The sequence below is a fragment of the Oncorhynchus gorbuscha genome, linkage group LG06, assembly GCF_021184085.1.
Source record: "Oncorhynchus gorbuscha isolate QuinsamMale2020 ecotype Even-year linkage group LG06, OgorEven_v1.0, whole genome shotgun sequence".
NCBI lineage: Eukaryota > Metazoa > Chordata > Actinopteri > Salmoniformes > Salmonidae > Oncorhynchus > Oncorhynchus gorbuscha.
The window spans coordinates 8,047,240-8,066,992 of record NC_060178.1 but is presented as its reverse complement, the minus strand read 5'-3'; the positions used below and the strand labels follow the sequence as shown (position 1 = coordinate 8,066,992).

At 40.1% G+C, this 19,753-nt stretch overlaps 1 long non-coding RNA gene across 1 annotated transcript; it reads right to left on the bottom strand.

The window, feature by feature from the left end:
• Positions 1-8,411: 8,411 nt before the first annotated feature.
• Positions 8,412-11,571, bottom strand: LOC124036985. Its single transcript, XR_006839093.1, has 2 exons — positions 10,475-11,571; positions 8,412-9,998 (listed from the first exon to the last, which is right to left on the bottom strand). It is a non-coding gene; the product is annotated as an uncharacterized LOC124036985 (long non-coding RNA).
• Positions 11,572-19,753: the final 8,182 nt, after the last annotated feature.

Here is a 19,753-nt window from a genome sequence, read left to right as displayed (position 1 = left end):
CAAACTACCTGCCCTCCAGGACACCTACACCACCCGATGTTACAGGAAGGCCATAAAGATCATCAAGGACATTAACCACCCGAACCACTGCCTGTTCACCCCGCTATCATCCAGAAGGCGAGGTCAGTACAGGTGCATCAAAGCTGGGACCGAGAGACTGAAAAACAGCTTCTATCTCAAGGCCATCAGACTGTTAAACAGCCACCACTAACATTGAGTGGCTGCTGCCAACACACTGTCATTGACACTGACCCAACTCCAGACACTTTAATAATGGGAAATGATGTAAATATATCACTAGCCACTTTAAACAATGCTGCCTTATATAATGTTACTTACCCTACATTATTCATCTCATATGCATATGTATATACTGTACTCTACATCATCGACTGCATCCTTATGTAATACATGTATCACTAGCCACTTTAACTATGCCACTTTGTTTACTTTGTCTACATACTCATCTCATATGTATATACTGTACTCGATACCATCTACTGTATGCTGCTCTGTACCATCACTCATTCATATATCCTTATGTACATATTCCTTATCCCCTTACACTGTGTATAAGACAGTAGTTTTGGAATTGTTAGTTAGATTACTTGTTGGTTATCACTGCATTGTCGGAACTAGAAGCACAAGCATTTCGCTACACTCGCATTAACATCTGCTAACCATGTGTATGTGACAAATAAAATTTGATTTGATTTGCTACTTTGACACTGTCTGCACCTGGGTCTTACCCAACAGGTGATAGTACGAACTGGCTATGACTGACCCAGCAGACTCGGACCAGCTACGCAACGCCATCTCTTCCCAAGGTGTCACCATTGGTTGGCATGAGGAGCTGCTTCGGGGCCTTATGGAAGGGTTCATGACCCAGAGACGTCTTCACCCGGAGTAAAGGCGTCAATGTGCTTCTACATCTGCACTGCTTGCTGTTTGGGGTTTTAGGCTGGGTTTCTGTACAGCACTTTGAGATATCAGCTGATGTACGAAGGGCTATAGAAATACATTTGATTTGATTTGATTTTGAATGTGTTATGCCTTAAAGGGTCAATCTCTGATTGCTATAAAAAAAATAGAGTTACACACACTATATAAATGCTCCCAGTAATGTATTGGGTTAAATCACCATTTCAGCATCACTGTCTTTTTCAGGGTGATGTCATGAATGCTTGAACCAGGTTATGTAGACAAACTATGCAATTAGTTGCAACCAATGACAATAGAGAGGGGTGTGTCATAGTAATTAGGGTTGTAATTAGGGTGATGAGGATGACAAAGTGAAACTGTAAAAAACGACAATAGTTTACAGCATGTTGAATTTCTTAGGCGATTGTTTTTAATATCATATTGCTACATATTGTACATAGTATTAAACTCAACATACATTATTTTTTTCATTTAATATACAGTATTTCATAGTTTCCATTTCACTTAATCTTTGTAACACAATAATAATTTGGTTCAAACATAATGCATAACCTTTAGCATCATCAACGAAGGGAACATCTTGGGAGCACACTGATAAGCTGTGGAAATAATATGTTAATTTAGAAGACTAAGCTGTGGAAATAATATGTTAATTTGAAGACTAAGCTGTGGAAATAATATGTTAATTTAGAAGACTAAGCTGTGGAAATAATATGTTAATTTAGAAGACTAAGCTGTGGAAATAATATGTTAATTTGGAAGACTAAGCTGTGGAAATAATATGTTAATTTAGAAGACAAAGCTGTGGAAATAATATGTTAATTTGGAAGACTAAGCTGTGGAAATAATATGTTAATTTGGAAGACTAAGCTGTGGAAATAATATGTTAATTTAGAAGACAAAGCTGTGGAAATAATATGTTAATTTGGAAGACTAAGCTGTGGAAATAATATGTTAATTTGGAAGACTAAGCTGTGGAAATAATATGTTAATTTAGAAGACTAAGCTGTGGAAATAATATGTTAATTTAGAAGACTAAGCTGTGGAAATAATATGTTCATTTGGAAGACTAAGCTGTGGAAATAATATGTTAATTTAGAAGACTAAGCTGTGGAAATAATATGTTAATTTGGAAGACTAAGCTGTGGAAATAATATGTTAATTTAGAAGACTAAGCTGTGGAAATAATATGTTAATTTGGAAGACTAAGCTGTGGAAATAATATGTTAATTTGGAAGACTAAGCTGTGGAAATTATATGTTAATTTGAAAGACTAAGCTGTGGAAATAATATGTTAATTTAGAAATGTATAAAAAGAGCATGAGATCAAAGTCAATTATCAGACCAGTAGGGGTCAGTGTTTTTTAGATGAGATGTGTTGTCTTGTATGATACACTAAATGCACAAAACATTTGGAACACCTTCCTAATATTGAGTTGCACACCCCTTTTTCTGCCCTGTGAACCGCCTCAATTTGTCAGGGCTTGGAGCTCTACAAGGTGTCGAAAGCCTTCTACAGGGATGCTGGCCCATGTTGACTCTACAAGGTGTTGAAAGCCTTCTACAGGGATGCTGGCCCATGTTGACTCTACAAGGTGTCGAAAGCCTTCTACAGGGATGCTGGCCCATGTTGACTCTACAAGGGGTCGAAAGCGTTCCACAGGGATGCTGGCCCATGTTGACTCTACAAGGTGTCGAAAGCCTTCTACAGGGATGCTGTCCCATGTTGACTCTACAAGGGGTCGAAAGCGTTCCACAGGGATGCTGGCCCATGTTGACTCTAAAAGGGGTCGAAAGCGTTCCACAGGGATGCTGGCCCATGTTGACTCTACAAGGGGTCGAAAGCGTTCCACAGGGATGCTGGCCCATGTTGACTCTACAAGGTGTCGAAAGCGTTCCACAGGGATGCTGGCCCATGTTGACTCTACAAGGGGTCGAAAGCGTTCCACAGGGATGCTGGCCCATGTTGACTCTACAAGGTGTCGAAAGCCTTCTACAGGGATGCTGGCCCATGTTGACTCTACAAGGTGTCCAAAGCGTTCCACAGGGATGCTGGCCCATGTTGACTCTACAAGGTGTCGAAAGCCTTCTACAGGGATGCTGGCCCATGTTGACTCTACAAGGTGTCGAAAGCCTTCCACAGGGATGCTGGCCCTTGTTGACTCCAATGCTTCCCACAGTTGTGTGAAGTTGGCTGGATGTCCTTTAGGTGGTGGACCATTCTTGATACACACAGGAAACTATTGAGCATGAAATACCCAGGAGGGTTTCAGTTCTTGATTCAAACCGGTGGGCCTGGCACCTACTACCATACCCTGTTCAAAGGCACTTCAATATATGGTTACATGCAAACTTTTGGTTTGTACAGATGGTTATTTAATGCAAAAATGAATATAGGGTGGCTAGTCGTGGTGGCTGGGTAGGCAGATAATGCCACCACAGGCACCACAGGCATTATCTGCCTACCCAGCCACCACGACTAGCCACCCTATATTCATTTTTGCATTAAATAACCATCTGTACAAACCAAAAGTTGTGAGTTCGAACCTCATCACAGACAACATTTGAACAACTTGCTACTTTGCAACTACATAGCATGTTAGCTAACCCTTCTCCTAACGCTAACCCTTCTCATAACCCTAACCCTTCCACTAACCTTAACCCGGTTAGCTAACCCTTCTCATAACCCTAACCCTTCTCATAACCCTAACCCTTCCACTAACCTTAACCCGGTTATACCCTTCTTATAACCCTAACCCTTCTTATAACCCTTACCATGTTAGCTAACCCTTCTCCTAACGCTAACCCTTCTCATAACCCTAACCCTTCTTATAACCCTTACCATGTTAGCTAACCCTTCTCCTAACGCTAACCCTTCTTATAACCCTAACCCTTCTTATAACCCTTACCATGTTAGCTAACCCTTCTCCTAACGCTAACCCTTCTCATAACCCTAACCCTTCTTATAACCCTTACCATGTTAGCTAACCCTTCTCCTAACGCTAACCCTTCTTATAACCCTAACCCTTCTTATAACCCTTACCATGTTAGCTAACCCTTCTCCTAACGCTAACCCTTCTTATAACCCTAACCCTTCTTATAACCCTTACCATGTTAGCTAACCCTTCTCCTAACGCTAACCCTTCTTATAACCCTTACCCTCTTAGCTAACTCTTCTCCTAATCTTAACCCTTCCCCTAACCGTAATCCTTTTAGCTAACCCTTCTCTTAACCGTAATCATTTTAGCTAACCCTTCTCATAACCGTAATCCTTTTAGCTAACCCTTTCCCTAACCGTATTAAAACAAAGATGATTAGTGACTACATGATAAGAGCAGTGACTCTCATCTCCTACTCACCACCAGTCTAGTTCACTCTATTAAAACAAAGATGATTAGTGACTACATGATAAGAGCAGTGACTCTCGTCTCCTAGTTACCACCAGTCTAGTTCACTCTGTAAAACAAAGATGATTAGTGACTACATGATAAGAGCAGTGACTCTCGTCTCCTAGTTACCACCAGTCTAGTTCACTCTATTAAAACAAAGATGATTAGTGACTATATGATAAGAGCAGTAACTTCCGTCTCCCACTCACCACCAGTCTAGTTCACTCTGTAAAACAAAGATGATTAGTAACTACATGATAAGAGCAGTGACTCTCGTCTCCTAGTCACCACCAGTCTAGTTCACTCTATTAAAACAAAGATGATTAGTGACTATATGATAAGAGCAGTAACTTCCGTCTCCTACTCACCACCAGTCTAGTTCACTCTGTAAAACAAAGATGATTAGTAACTACATGATAAGAGCAGTAACTTCCGTCTCCCACTCACCACCAGTCTAGTTCACTCTATTAAAACAAAGATGATTAGTGACTATATGATAAGAGCAGTAACTTCCGTCTCCTACTCACCACCAGTCTAGTTCACTCTGTAAAACAAAGATGATTAGTAACTACATGATAAGAGCAGTAACTTCCGTCTCCTACTCACCACCAGTCTAGTTCACTCTGTAAAACAAAGATGATTAGTAACTACATGATAAGAGCAGTAACTTCCGTCTCCTACTCACCACCAGTCTAGTTCACTCTATTAAAACAAAGATGATTAGTGACTATATGATAAGAGCAGTAACTTCCGTCTCCTACTCACCACCAGTCTAGTTCACTCTGTAAAACAAAGATGATTAGTGACTATATGATAAGAGCAGTGACTACTCACCACCAGTCTAGTTCACTCTGTAAAACAAAGATGATTAGTGACTATATGATAAGAGCAGTGACTCTCGTCTCCTACTCACCACCAGTCTAGTTCACTCTGTAAAACAAAGATGATTAGTGACTATATGATAAGAGCAGTGACTCTCGTCTCCTACTCACCACCAGTCTAGTTCACTCTATTAAAACAAAGATGATTAGTGACTATATGATAAGAGCAGTGACTCTCGTCTCCTACTCACCACCAGTCTAGTTCACTCTATTAAAACAAAGATGATTAGTGACTATATGATAAGAGCAGTAACTTCCGTCTCCTACTCACCACCAGTCTAGTTCACTCTGTAAAACAAAAAGTAATGAAGAGTGCCACAGAGCCAATTCTTTTCATTTGCTTCGTTGACTTTGTATTCCAAGCACCTAGAGTGCAAAATGAGGTGTGTGAATATGAAGTAACACATAATAACATCCTGAGAAGCAGTCGATTTAAAAAGAGCCATGATTTATTACAGAAAATGGGTGATAAATCCAAATTTGAATATGTGACATCACACGATCATTGTCTTTGTACGTATTCTGGTGTGCTTTTCCATAGGGATGAAGTGATAACAGAGTGCAGTATTGACATACCTCATGTTAGAAAAACAGATGACATCGTATAGATAGTAAATCTATGGTCTTTACTGTGCTTCCTCATCAAACACCTTTAGGGGCCGTTTCAGGGTTTAAGACTAAAACAGATTAAGACTAATCCTAATCCATTGTTTTATGGAGATTCTCCATTGATCTTGGTATTCAGTCCAGGACTAGTCTTTATCTGTGTCCTGGAAACCGTCCCCTGAAGGTGCAAAAATATATTTTTTTATGTGCTTTCCATGTGACCCACCAGATTATTTGATCTTTGTATTTATATATTTTTTTCCATAATCTTTTAACCAGGTGAGTTCTAAAATAATATCAACAAAAACAATATTTCCATCCCAGATTCCATTGGACAGTTTTTGGGAGTTATTTAATCTGCATTAATCTCAAATTCAGCTTTACAGCGACACCTCCAAAACATCGGCTATGCGGGTGTTGGCTATCGGCCGTTAACTCCTGGTCTGATTGGATCTGGGCCTGAAGCTTCAACCAAGGAAGGTTTCGTTGTGTCCGTCCCAGAAACACTAATAAACATTATGAAAACATTATGAAAACACAATGCAACAAAATGCTCTTCTTCACAAAATGTCTCGGGAAGAAACATCAGCCTTGTACATCAATCAGGGTATTAAACAATCAATCAACAATCCATTATATTGACTGACAAACATCATGTACGATCAATCATGATGAAATAAGAAACTATTTTTTTGTAGCACAGAATAGTGACATGTTTTTCCAAGACCCTAATCATTGACTTATAGACTTGTAAGCTCTATTTAATGCAGACGCAACACTAAAAAACACTAATAATTAATATCTCCTTTGGACACTGTTCAAGATGGATGCTGTAGTCATAGTTACGACATGCATAGATTTCAAATGACCAACCACATCGAAGGGAAGGTGTTTTTCAGTCCAATCACATCAAAGGGAAAATGTTTGACCATTCCTCAGCCAATCAGTGCCAAAACAAAACAATCCTCAAAATATGTAAATGTATGATGAGACTGTGTCTTGTACTTACAGAGTCTTCAGAAAGTAATGACAAAGTGAAAACATGTTTTCTAGACATTTTCACAAATGTATTGAAAATGAAATACAGAAATATCTAATTTACATATGTATTCACACCCCCCTGAGTCAATACATGTTAGAATCACCTTTGGCAGAGATTACAGCTGCGAGTCTTTCTGGGTAAGTCTCTACGAGATTTGCACGGCTGGATAGTACAATTTTTGCACTTTTTATTTATTTTTAAATGCTTAAATTATTTGAGCTCTGTCAAGTTGGTTGTTAATCATTGCTATACAGCCATTTTTAAGTGTTGCCATAGATATTAAGGCAGATTTAAATCAAAATTATAACTGGGCCACTCAGGAACATTCAATGTTGTCTTGGTAAGCAACTTCAGTGTATATTTGGCTTTGTGTTTTAGGTTATTGTCCTGCTGAAAAGTGCATTTGTCTCCACTGTCTGTTGGAAAGCAAACTAAACCAGGTTTTCCTCTAGGATTTTGCCTGTGCTTAGCTCTATTCTGCCTCTTTTATTCTGTACAGGCTTGCTTCTTTTCACTCAGTCATTTAGGTCAGTATTTTGGAGTTAACTACAATGTTGTTGATCCATCTTCAGTTCTCTCTTATCCACATCCTTTAAACTCTGTAACTGTTTACAGTCACCATTGGCCTCATGGTGAAATCGCTGAGCAGTTTTCCTTCCTCTCCAGGTAACTGAAGGAAGTGTGGATATTTGTAGTGACTGGGTGTATTGATACACCATCCGAAGTGCAATTAATAACTTCACCCTGCTCAAAGGGATATTCAATGTCTGCTTTTATACTTTTACCCAGATACTTTTTAATTTTATTTTTATTTATCCGTTATTTTACCAGGTAAGTTGACTGAGAACACATTCTCATTTGCAGCAACGACCTGGTTAATAGTTACAGGAGAGACGAGGGGGATGAATGAGCCAATTGTAAACTGGGGATTATTAGGTGACCATGATGGTTTGAGGGCGAGATTAGGAATTTAGCCAGGACACCGGGGTTAACACCCCTACTCTTACAATAAGTGCCATGAGATCTTTAATGACCTCAGAGAGTCAGGACACCTGTTTAACGTCCCATCCGAAAGACAGCACCCAACACAGGGCAATGTCCCCAATCACTGCCCTTGGGCATTGGGATAAAAAAAAATTAGACCAGAGGAAAGGGTGCCTCCTACTGGCCCTCCAACACCACTTCCAGCAGCATCTGGTCTCCCATCCAGGAACTGACCAAGACCAACCATGCTTAGCTTCAGAAGCAAGCTAGCAGTGGTATGCAGGGTGGTATGCTGCTGGCCATACAAATAGGTGCCCTACTTTTGTGAGGAATTGGAAAACCTCCCTGGTCTTTGTGGTTGAATTGATGTTTGCAATTCTCTGCTGGACTGAGGGAAATTAGAGATAATTGTATGTGTGGGGTACAGAGATGAGGTAGTCATTCATAAATCATGTTAAACACTGTTATTACACACAGGGTGAGTCCATGCAACTTATGTGACATGTTAAGCAAATGTTTACTCCTGAACGTATTTAGGCTTGTCATAATAAATGGGTTGAATACTTATTGACTCAAGACATTTCAGCTTTTAATTTTTAATTAATTTGTTAATAAAAAAAATCTAAAAACATAATTCCACTTTGAATATGATGGGGGTATTGAGTTTAGATCAGTGACACAACATCAACACAACAGAATGTGGGAAAAAGTCAATTGCTTTCAGAATGCTTTCAGAAGGCACTGTATCAATTCATATTGAGCAAATAATGTGTTTAACTGATATGTTGGACAGTTTATTCTGACAATAGCAACAGTGATATGTATAAAAAAAATATTTAAAAAAATATTCTTGACTATACGTGGATGTACTGACTGATTGGGGTTATTTTTGGATGATTATAATAATATCAACTCTGATTCTCTATATGTGTTCATTTGATACAATAAATTAACAGCTTTTTTTACTTTAATTTACTTTAATTTATAAGCAACTGACTTATAAATGTTGGTGCATCATAGTCATGCAAATACAGGAGTGCAAAATATCTATATTTTTAAATAGCAGATGGATGGATGTCTTATTGATAGCAGCTAAGAAAATATGATACTTAGTTATATCACCTGCCAAACATTCAGAGGACAGCTGAGGAAAAGTGGATTTTTTTCTCCTCTTTAACATTCATAGATATATGATTTCTAGATTTCGGGGGAAAAAATCCCATTAGAACAAGGGAGAATGAACAGGAATACTGTTCTTGTAATTATATTTCTATGGTTACATTGCCGCGATTGCAGGGTACAGAGAGGTGAACGTCATGCTGGTCGGTTGCATTCAGAATTGCTAAAAAAAATATTATACACAATCATAGAAAATAATAATAATAATACGTTTGAAAAGAATATACATTGCAAAGTAAACTGGAAAAAAATAACACATTTATAGAAAGTAAACAGTATATACAATACATAGAAAAGTACATTGGAAAATGATAACAGTTTAACATTAAAGTAATTTACAATAAATTCAAATTTAAATAATTAACAATAAAAGTTAGTTAAATAATTTACGATAAAGTACAATTTAATTAATAAAAGTAAAATTTTAATCATCTACAATAAAAATGAAAAGTTAATTAATTTACAATAAAAGTAACAGAGACTCAAAGTTCTCTAAGTTCAACTTTTGTTCATAATGAAATAGGGCTAGGTCAACTCTAGACAGAGGTTGTTTATAATGGAATAGGGCTAGGTCACCTCTAGACAGAGGTTGTTTATAATGGAATAGGGCTAGGTCACCTCTAGACAGAGATTGTTTATAATGGAATAGGGCTAGGTCATCTCTAGACAGAGGTTGTTTATAATGGAATAGGGCTAGGTCAACTCTAGACAGAGTTATATTGTTGTTTATAATGGAATAGGGCTAGGTCACCTCTAAACAGAGGTTGTTTATAATGGAATAGGGCTAGGTCACCTCTAAACAGAGTTATATTGTTGTTCATAATGGAATAGGGCTAGGTCAACTCTAGACAGAGGTTGTTTATAATGGAATAGGGCTAGGTCACCTCTAGACAGAGGTTGTTTATAATGGAACAGGGCTAGGTCATCTCTAGACAGAGTTATATTGTTGTTCATAATGGAATAGGGCTAGGTCACCTCTAGACAGAGTTATATTGTTGTTTATAATGGAATAGGGCTAGGTCACCTCTAGACAGAGGTTGTTTATAATGGAATAGGGCAAGGTCATCTCTAGACAGAGTTATATTGTTGTTCATAATGGAATAGGGCTAGGTCAACTCTAGACAGAGGTTGTTTATAATGGAATAGGGCTAGGTCACCTCTAGACAGAGGTTGTTTATAATGGAATAGGGCTAGGTCATCTCTAGACAGAGGTTGTTTATAATGGAATAGGGCTAGGTCACCTCTAGACAGAGGTTGTTTATAATGGAATAGGGCTAGGTCATCTCTAGACAGAGGTTGTTTATAATGGAATAGGGCTAGGTCACCTCTAGACAGAGCTTGTTTATAATGGAATAGGGCTAGGTCACCTCTAGACAGAGGTTGTTTATAATGGAATAGGGCTAGGTCACCTCTAGACAGAGGTTGTTTATAATGGAATAGGGCTAGGTCACCTCTAGACAGAGGTTGTTTATAATGGAATAGGGCTAGGTCATCTCTAGACAGAGGTTGTTTATAATGGAATAGGGCTAGGTCACCTCTAGGCAGAGGTTGTTTATAATGGAATAGGGCTAGGTCACCTCTAAACAGAGTTATATTGTTGTTCATAATTGAATAGAGCTAGGTCACCTCTAAACAGAGTTATATTGTTGTTCATAATGGAATAGGGCTAGGTCAACTCTAGACAGAGGTTGTTTATAATGGAATAGGGCTAGGTCACCTCTAAACAGAGTTATATTGTTGTTTATAATGGAATAGGGCTAGGTCAACTCTAGACAGAGTTATATTGTTGTTTATAATGGAATAGGGCTAGGTCAACTCTAGACAGAGGTTGTTTATAATGGAATAGGGCTAGGTCATCTCTAGACAGAGGTTGTTTATAATGGAATAGGGCTAGGTCACCTCTAGACAGAGGTTGTTTATAATGGAATAGGGCTAGGTCATCTCTAGACAGAGGTTGTTTATAATGGAATAGGGCTAGGTCACCTCTAGACAGAGGTTGTTTATAATGGAATAGGGCTAGGTCACCTCTAGACAGAGGTTGTTTATAATGAAACAGGGCTAGGTCATCTCTAGACAGAGGTTGTTTATAATGAAACAGGGCTAGGTCACCTCTAGACAGAGTTATATTGTTGTTTATAATGGAATAGGGCTAGGTCACCTCTAGACAGAGGTTGTTTATAATGGAATAGGGCTAGGTCACCTCTAGACAGAGGTTGTTTATAATGGAATAGGGCTAGGTCATCTCTAGACAGAGGTTGTTTATAATGGAATAGGGCTAGGTCACCTCTAGACAGAGGTTGTTTATAATGGAATAGGGCTAGGTCACCTCTAGACAGAGGTTGTTTATAATGAAACAGGGCTAGGTCATCTCTAGACAGAGGTTGTTTATAATGAAACAGGGCTAGGTCACCTCTAGACAGAGTTATATTGTTGTTTATAATGGAATAGGGCTAGGTCACCTCTAGACAGAGGTTGTTTATAATGGAATAGGGCTAGGTCACCTCTAGACAGAGTTATATTGTTGTTCATAATGGAATAGGGCTAGGTCACCTCTAGACAGAGGTTGTTTATAATGAAACAGGGCTAGGTCACCTCTAGACAGAGTTATATTGTTGTTTATAATGGAATAGGGCTAGGTCAACTCTAGACAGAGGTTGTTTATAATGAAACAGGGCTAGGTCAACTCTAGACAGAGTTATATTGTTGTTTATAATGGAATAGGGCTAGGTCACCTCTAGACAGAGTTATATTGTTGTTTATAATGAAACAGGGCTAGGTCATCTCTAGACAGAGGTTGTTTATAATGAAACAGGGCTAGGTCACCTCTAGACAGAGTTATATTGTTGTTTATAATGGAATAGGGCTAGGTCACCTCTAGACAGAGGTTGTTTATAATGGAACAGGGCTAGGTCACCTCTAGACAGAGTTATATTGTTGTTTATAATGGAATAGGGCTAGGTCACCTCTAGACAGAGGTTGTTTATAATGAAACAGGGCTAGGTCACCTCTAGACAGAGTTATATTGTTGTTTATAATGGAATAGGGCTAGGTCACCTCTAGACAGAGTTATATTGTTGTTTATAATGGAATAGGGCTAGGTCACCTCTAGACAGAGTTATATTGTTGTTTATAATGAAACAGGGCTAGGTCAACTCTAGACAGAGGTTGTTTATAATGGAATAGGGCTAGGTCACCTCTAGACAGAGGTTGTTTATAATGGAATAGGGCTAGGTCACCTCTAGACAGAGGTTGTTTATAATGGAATAGGGCAAGGTCATCTCTAGACAGAGTTATATTGTTGTTCATAATGGAATAGGGCTAGGTCACCTCTAGACAGAGGTTGTTTATAATGGAATAGGGCTAGGTCACCTCTAGACAGAGGTTGTTTATAATGGAATAGGGCTAGGTCATCTCTAGACAGAGGTTGTTTATAATGGAATAGGGCTAGGTCACCTCTAGACAGAGGTTGTTTATAATGGAATAGGGCTAGGTCACCTCTAGACAGAGGTTGTTTATAATGGAATAGGGCTAGGTCACCTCTAGACAGAGGTTGTTTATAATGGAATAGGGCTAGGTCATCTCTAGACAGAGGTTGTTTATAATGGAATAGGGCTAGGTCACCTCTAGACAGAGGTTGTTTATAATGGAATAGGGCTAGGTCACCTCTAGACAGAGGTTGTTTATAATGGAATAGGGCTAGGTCAACTCTAGACAGAGGTTGTTTATAATGGAATAGGTCAAGGTCATCTCTAGACAGAGGTTGTTCATAATGAAATAGGGCTAGGTCATCTCTACACAGAGGTTGTTTATAATGGAATAGGGCTAGGTCACCTCTAGACAGAGGTTGTTTATAATGGAATAGGGCTAGGTCACCTCTAGACAGAGGTTGTTTATAATGGAATAGGGCTAGGTCACCTCTAGACAGAGGTTGTTTATAATGGAATAGGGCTAGGTCATCTCTAGACAGAGGTTGTTTATAATGGAATAGTGCTAGGTCATCTCTAGACAGAGGTTGTTTATAATGGAATAGGGCTAGGTCATCTCTAGACAGAGGTTGTTTATAATGGAATAGGGCTAGGTCACCTCTAGACAGAGGTTGTTTATAATGGAATAGGGCTAGGTCATCTCTAGACAGAGGTTGTTTATAATGAAACAGGGCTAGGTCAACTCTAGACAGAGGTTGTTTATAATGGAATAGGGCTAGGTCACCTCTAGACAGAGGTTGTTTATAATGAAACAGGGCTAGGTCATCTCTAGACAGAGGTTGTTTATAATGAAACAGGGCTAGGTCACCTCTAGACAGAGTTATATTGTTGTTTATAATGGAATAGGGCTAGGTCACCTCTAGACAGAGGTTGTTTATAATGGAATAGGGCTAGGTCACCTCTAGACAGAGGTTGTTTATAATGGAATAGGGCTAGGTCATCTCTAGACAGAGGTTGTTTATAATGGAATAGGGCTAGGTCACCTCTAGACAGAGGTTGTTTATAATGGAATAGGGCTAGGTCACCTCTAGACAGAGGTTGTTTATAATGAAACAGGGCTAGGTCATCTCTAGACAGAGGTTGTTTATAATGAAACAGGGCTAGGTCACCTCTAGACAGAGTTATATTGTTGTTTATAATGGAATAGGGCTAGGTCACCTCTAGACAGAGGTTGTTTATAATGGAATAGGGCTAGGTCACCTCTAGACAGAGGTTGTTTATAATGGAATAGGGCTAGGTCATCTCTAGACAGAGGTTGTTTATAATGGAATAGGGCTAGGTCACCTCTAGACAGAGGTTGTTTATAATGGAATAGGGCTAGGTCACCTCTAGACAGAGGTTGTTTATAATGAAACAGGGCTAGGTCATCTCTAGACAGAGGTTGTTTATAATGAAACAGGGCTAGGTCACCTCTAGACAGAGTTATATTGTTGTTTATAATGGAATAGGGCTAGGTCACCTCTAGACAGAGGTTGTTTATAATGAAACAGGGCTAGGTCACCTCTAGACAGAGTTATATTGTTGTTTATAATGGAATAGGGCTAGGTCACCTCTAGACAGAGGTTGTTTATAATGGAATAGGGCTAGGTCACCTCTAGACAGAGTTATATTGTTGTTTATAATGGAATAGGGCTAGGTCACCTCTAGACAGAGGTTGTTTATAATGAAACAGGGCTAGGTCACCTCTAGACAGAGTTATATTGTTGTTTATAATGGAATAGGGCTAGGTCACCTCTAGACAGAGTTATATTGTTGTTTATAATGGAATAGGGCTAGGTCACCTCTAGACAGAGTTATATTGTTGTTTATAATGAAACAGGGCTAGGTCAACTCTAGACAGAGGTTGTTTATAATGGAATAGGGCTAGGTCACCTCTAGACAGAGGTTGTTTATAATGGAATAGGGCTAGGTCATCTCTAGACAGAGGTTGTTTATAATGGAATAGGGCTAGGTCACCTCTAGACAGAGGTTGTTTATAATGGAATAGGGCTAGGTCATCTCTAGACAGAGGTTGTTTATAATGGAATAGGGCTAGGTCACCTCTAGACAGAGGTTGTTTATAATGGAATAGGGCTAGGTCACCTCTAGACAGAGGTTGTTTATAATGAAACAGGGCTAGGTCATCTCTAGACAGAGGTTGTTTATAATGAAACAGGGCTAGGTCACCTCTAGACAGAGTTATATTGTTGTTTATAATGGAATAGGGCTAGGTCACCTCTAGACAGAGGTTGTTTATAATGGAATAGGGCTAGGTCACCTCTAGACAGAGGTTGTTTATAATGGAATAGGGCTAGGTCACCTCTAGACAGAGGTTGTTTATAATGGAATAGGGCTAGGTCACCTCTAGACAGAGGTTGTTTATAATGAAACAGGGCTAGGTCACCTCTAGACAGAGGTTGTTTATAATGAAACAGGGCTAGGTCACCTCTAGACAGAGGTTGTTTATAATGGAATAGGGCTAGGTCACCTCTAGACAGAGGTTGTTTATAATGAAACAGGGCTAGGTCACCTCTAGACAGAGGTTGTTTATAATGAAACAGGGCTAGGTCACCTCTAGACAGAGGTTGTTTATAATGGAATAGGGCTAGGTCACCTCTAGACAGAGGTTGTTTATAATGGAATAGGGCTAGGTCACCTCTAGACAGAGGTTGTTTATAATGGAATAGGGCTAGGTCACCTCTAGACAGAGGTTGTTTATAATGGAATAGGGCTAGGTCATCTCTAGACAGAGGTTGTTTATAATGAAACAGTGCTAGGTCACCTCTAGACAGAGGTTGTTTATAATGAAACAGGGCTAGGTCACCTCTAGACAGAGGTTGTTTATAATGGAATAGGGCTAGGTCACCTCTAGACAGAGGTTGTTTATAATGGAATAGGGCTAGGTCACCTCTAGACAGAGGTTGTTTATAATGGAATAGGGCTAGGTCACCTCTAGACAGAGGTTGTTTATAATGGAATAGGGCTAGGTCATCTCTAGACAGAGGTTGTTTATAATGGAATAGTGCTAGGTCATCTCTAGACAGAGGTTGTTTATAATGGAATAGGGCTAGGTCACCTCTAGACAGAGGTTGTTTATAATGGAATAGGGCTATGTCACCTCTAGACAGAGGTTGTTTATAATGGAATAGGGCTAGGTCATCTCTAGACAGAGGTTGTTTATAATGGAATAGGGCTAGGTCACCTCTAGACAGAGGTTGTTTATAATGGAATAGGGCTAGGTCATCTCTAGACAGAGGTTGTTTATAATGGAATAGGGCTAGGTCACCTCTAGACAGAGGTTGTTTATAATGGAATAGGGCTAGGTCACCTCTAGACAGAGGTTGTTTATAATGGAATAGGGCTAGGTCATCTCTAGACAGAGGTTGTTTATAATGGAATAGGGCTAGGTCACCTCTAGACAGAGTTATATTGTTGTTTATAATGGAATAGGGCTAGGTCACCTCTAGACAGAGGTTGTTTATAATGGAATAGGGCTAGGTCACCTCTAGACAGAGGTTGTTTATAATGGAATAGGGCTAGGTCATCTCTAGACAGAGGTTGTTTATAATGGAATAGGGCTAGGTCACCTCTAGACAGAGGTTGTTTATAATGGAATAGGGCTAGGTCACCTCTAGACAGAGGTTGTTTATAATGGAATAGGGCTAGGTCACCTCTAGACAGAGGTTGTTTATAATGGAATAGGGCTAGGTCACCTCTAGACAGAGTTATATTGTTGTTTATAATGGAATAGGGCTAGGTCACCTCTAGACAGAGTTATATTGTTGTTTATAATGGAATAGGGCTAGGTCACCTCTAGACAGAGGTTGTTTATAATGGAATAGGGCTAGGTCACCTCTAGACAGAGGTTGTTTATAATGGAATAGGGCTAGGTCATCTCTAGACAGAGGTTGTTTATAATGGAATAGGGCTAGGTCATCTCTAGACAGAGGTTGTTTATAATGGAATAGGGCTAGGTCACCTCTAGACAGAGTTATATTGTTGTTTATAATGGAATAGGGCTAGGTCACCTCTAGACAGAGGTTGTTTATAATGGAATAGGGCTAGGTCACCTCTAGACAGAGTTATATTGTTGTTTATAATGGAATAGGGCTAGGTCATCTCTAGACAGAGGTTGTTTATAATGAAACAGGGCTAGGTCACCTCTAGACAGAGTTATATTGTTGTTTATAATGAAACAGGGCTAGGTCACCTCTAAACTACCAAACCAAAGTAATGAAAATCCCATTTCCTAAATATCATATTTTGTATATCTCCAAAGTGCCGAATCCAAAAGGAAAGAGAAGGTTTGAATATTTAAAGTAGTTGGACAGGGAATGTGATCTTGTGGTCCTGTAGAGCACGGTTCTTTTAAATGTCAGGATTGTGGGTTCGTTTCCTTGCTAAATATTATTATATTATCTTAGGCTACTGGCACTTTCACAGATGGTATGTGTCTGTCATTCTCCTGAAATGCTTGTCCTGGAAATCCTCAGGGTCAAAACCGTATTCCAGATCTTTCAGAACATTTCAGAATATCAGAATCGACCACCAAGAATGGTGACATCACAAAAGGCAGTCTAGAAAACGTTACATTGTGACGTCCTCATGATTTTCGCTAACGTTCAGTGGAACGTTCCCAGAACTTCCTATTGTTTGCTCGGTTACAACTAAACTAATCCCTCTAATTTATGTTGTCGTTTTTCAAAACAAGAGAGAATGTAATGATCTGACTATTTAATATTTGAGCTCAATTTAAGAATGAAAACCAAATGATATTTGGAGCGCTGTTAATGTATTTTGGCATGAAAGTATGAAATATGAAGTATAGTGCCTGGATGTTCCTCTCTGATACCCACAACATCCAAGCTACTGGTATGTCTAATCTGACCCAGTTTCCCTATTCCATATGGGCCCTGTTCTAAAGTAGTGTACCCTATTCCACATGGGCCCTGTTCTAAAGTAGTGCACCCTATTCCATATGGGCCCTGTTCTAAAGTAGTGCACCCTATTCCCTATGGGCCCTGGTCTAAAGTAGTGCACCCTATTCCATATGGGCCCTGTTCTAAAGTAGTGTACCCTATTCCCTATGGGCCCTGTTCTAAAGTAATGTACCCTATTCTCTATGGGCCCTGTTCTAAAGTAATGTACCCTATTCCCTATGGGCCCTGTTCTAAAGTAATGCACCCTATTCCCTATGGGCCCTGTTCTAAAGTAGTGCATCCTATTCCCTATGGGCCCTGTTCTAAAGTAGTGCATCCTATTCCCTATGGGCCCTGTTCTAAAGTAGTGCACCCTATTCCCTATGGGCCCTGTTCTAAAGTAGTGCACCCTATTCCCTATGGGCCCTGTTCTAAAGTAGTGCATCCTATTCCCTATGGGCCCTGTTCTAAAGTAGTGCATCCTATTCCCAATGGGCCCTGTTCTAAAGTAGTGCACCCTATTCCCTATGGGCCCTGTTCTAAAGTAGTGCATCCTATTCCCTATGGGCCCTGTTCTAAAAGTAGTGCACCCTATTCCCTATGGGCCCTGTTCTAAAGTAGTGCATCCTATTCCCTATGGGCCCTGTTCTAAAGTAGTGTACCCTATTCCCTATGGGCCCTGTTCTAAAGTAGTGCATCCTATTCCCTATGGGCCCTGTTCTAAAGTAGTGCATCCTATTCCATATGGGCCCGGTTCTAAAGTAGTGCACCCTATTCCCTATGGGTCCTGTTCTAAAAGTAGTGCACCCTATTCCCTATGGGTCCTGTTCTAAAGTAGTGCACCCTATTCCCTATGGGCCCTGTTCTAAAGTAGTGCACCCTATTCCCTATGGGCCCTGTTCTAAAGTAGTGCACCCTATTCCCTATGGGCCCTGGTCTAAAGTAGTGCACCCTATTCCCTATGTGCCCTGTTCAAAAGTAGTGCACTACCAAGGGAATAGGGTGCCATTTGGGATGCACATTCAGCCACATTCTGAGTGCTTCCAGTAGCCAGTGAGAAAACAGATTCTCTGCTTCCAGTAGCCAATGAGAAAACAGATTCTCTGCTTCCAGTAGCCAATGAGAAAACAGATTATCTGCTTCCAGTAGCCAATGAGAAAACAGATGATCTGCTTCCAGTAGCCAATGAGAAAACAGATGATCTGCTTCCAGTAGCCAATGAGAAAACAGATGATCTGCTTCCAGTAGCCAATGAGAAAACAGATTCTCTGCTTCCAGTAGCCAATGAGAAAACAGATTCTCTGCTTCCAGTAGCCAATGAGAAAACAAATTATCTGCTTCCAGTAGCCAATGAGAAAACAGATTCTCTGCTTCCAGTAGCCAATGAGAAAACAGATTCTCTGCTTCCAGTAGCCAATGAGAAAACAGATTCTCTGCTTCCAGTAGCCAGTGAGAAAACAGATTCTCTGCTTCCAGTAGCCAATGAGAAAACAGATTCTCTGCTTCCAGTAGCCAAGGAGAAAACAGATTCTCTGCTTCCAGTAGCCAATGAGAAAACAGATGATCTGCTTCCAGTAGCCAATGAGAAAACAGATGATCTGCTTCCAGTAGCCAATGAGAAAACAGATTCTTTGCTTCCAGTAGCCAATGAGAAAACAAATTATCTGCTTCCAGTAGTCAATGAGAAAACAGATGATCTGCTTCCAGTAGCCAGTGAGAAAACAGATTCTCTGCTTCCAGTAGCCAATGAGATGCGTTGTGCAGTCCTCACTACCCTCTGGAGAGCCTTACGGTTGAGGGCGGAGCAGTTGCCGTACCAGGCGGTGATACAGCCCGCCAGGATGCTCTCGATTGTGCATCTGTAGAAGTTTGTGAGTGCTTTTGGTGACAAGCCGAATTTTTTCAGCCTCCTGAGGTTGAATAGGCGCTGCTGCGCCTTCTTCACGACGCTGTCAGTGTGAGTGGACCAATTCAGTTTGTCTGTGATGTGTATGCCGAGGAACTTAAAACTAGCTACCCTCTCCACTACTGTTCCATCGATGTGGATAGGGGGGTGTTCCCTCTGCTGTTTCCTGAAGTCCACAATCATCTCCTTAGTTTTGTTGACGTTGAGTGTGAGGTTATTTTCCTGACACCACACTCCAAGGGCCCTCACCTCCTCCCTGTAGGCCGTCTCGTCGTTGTTGGTAATCAAGCCTACCACTGTTGTGTCGTCCGCAAACTTGATGATTGAGTTGGAGGCGTGCGTGGCCACGCAGTCGTGGGTGAACAGGGAGTACAGGAGAGGACTCAGAACGCACCCTTGTGGGGCCCCCGTGTTGAGGATCAGCTTATCTGCTGATTATCT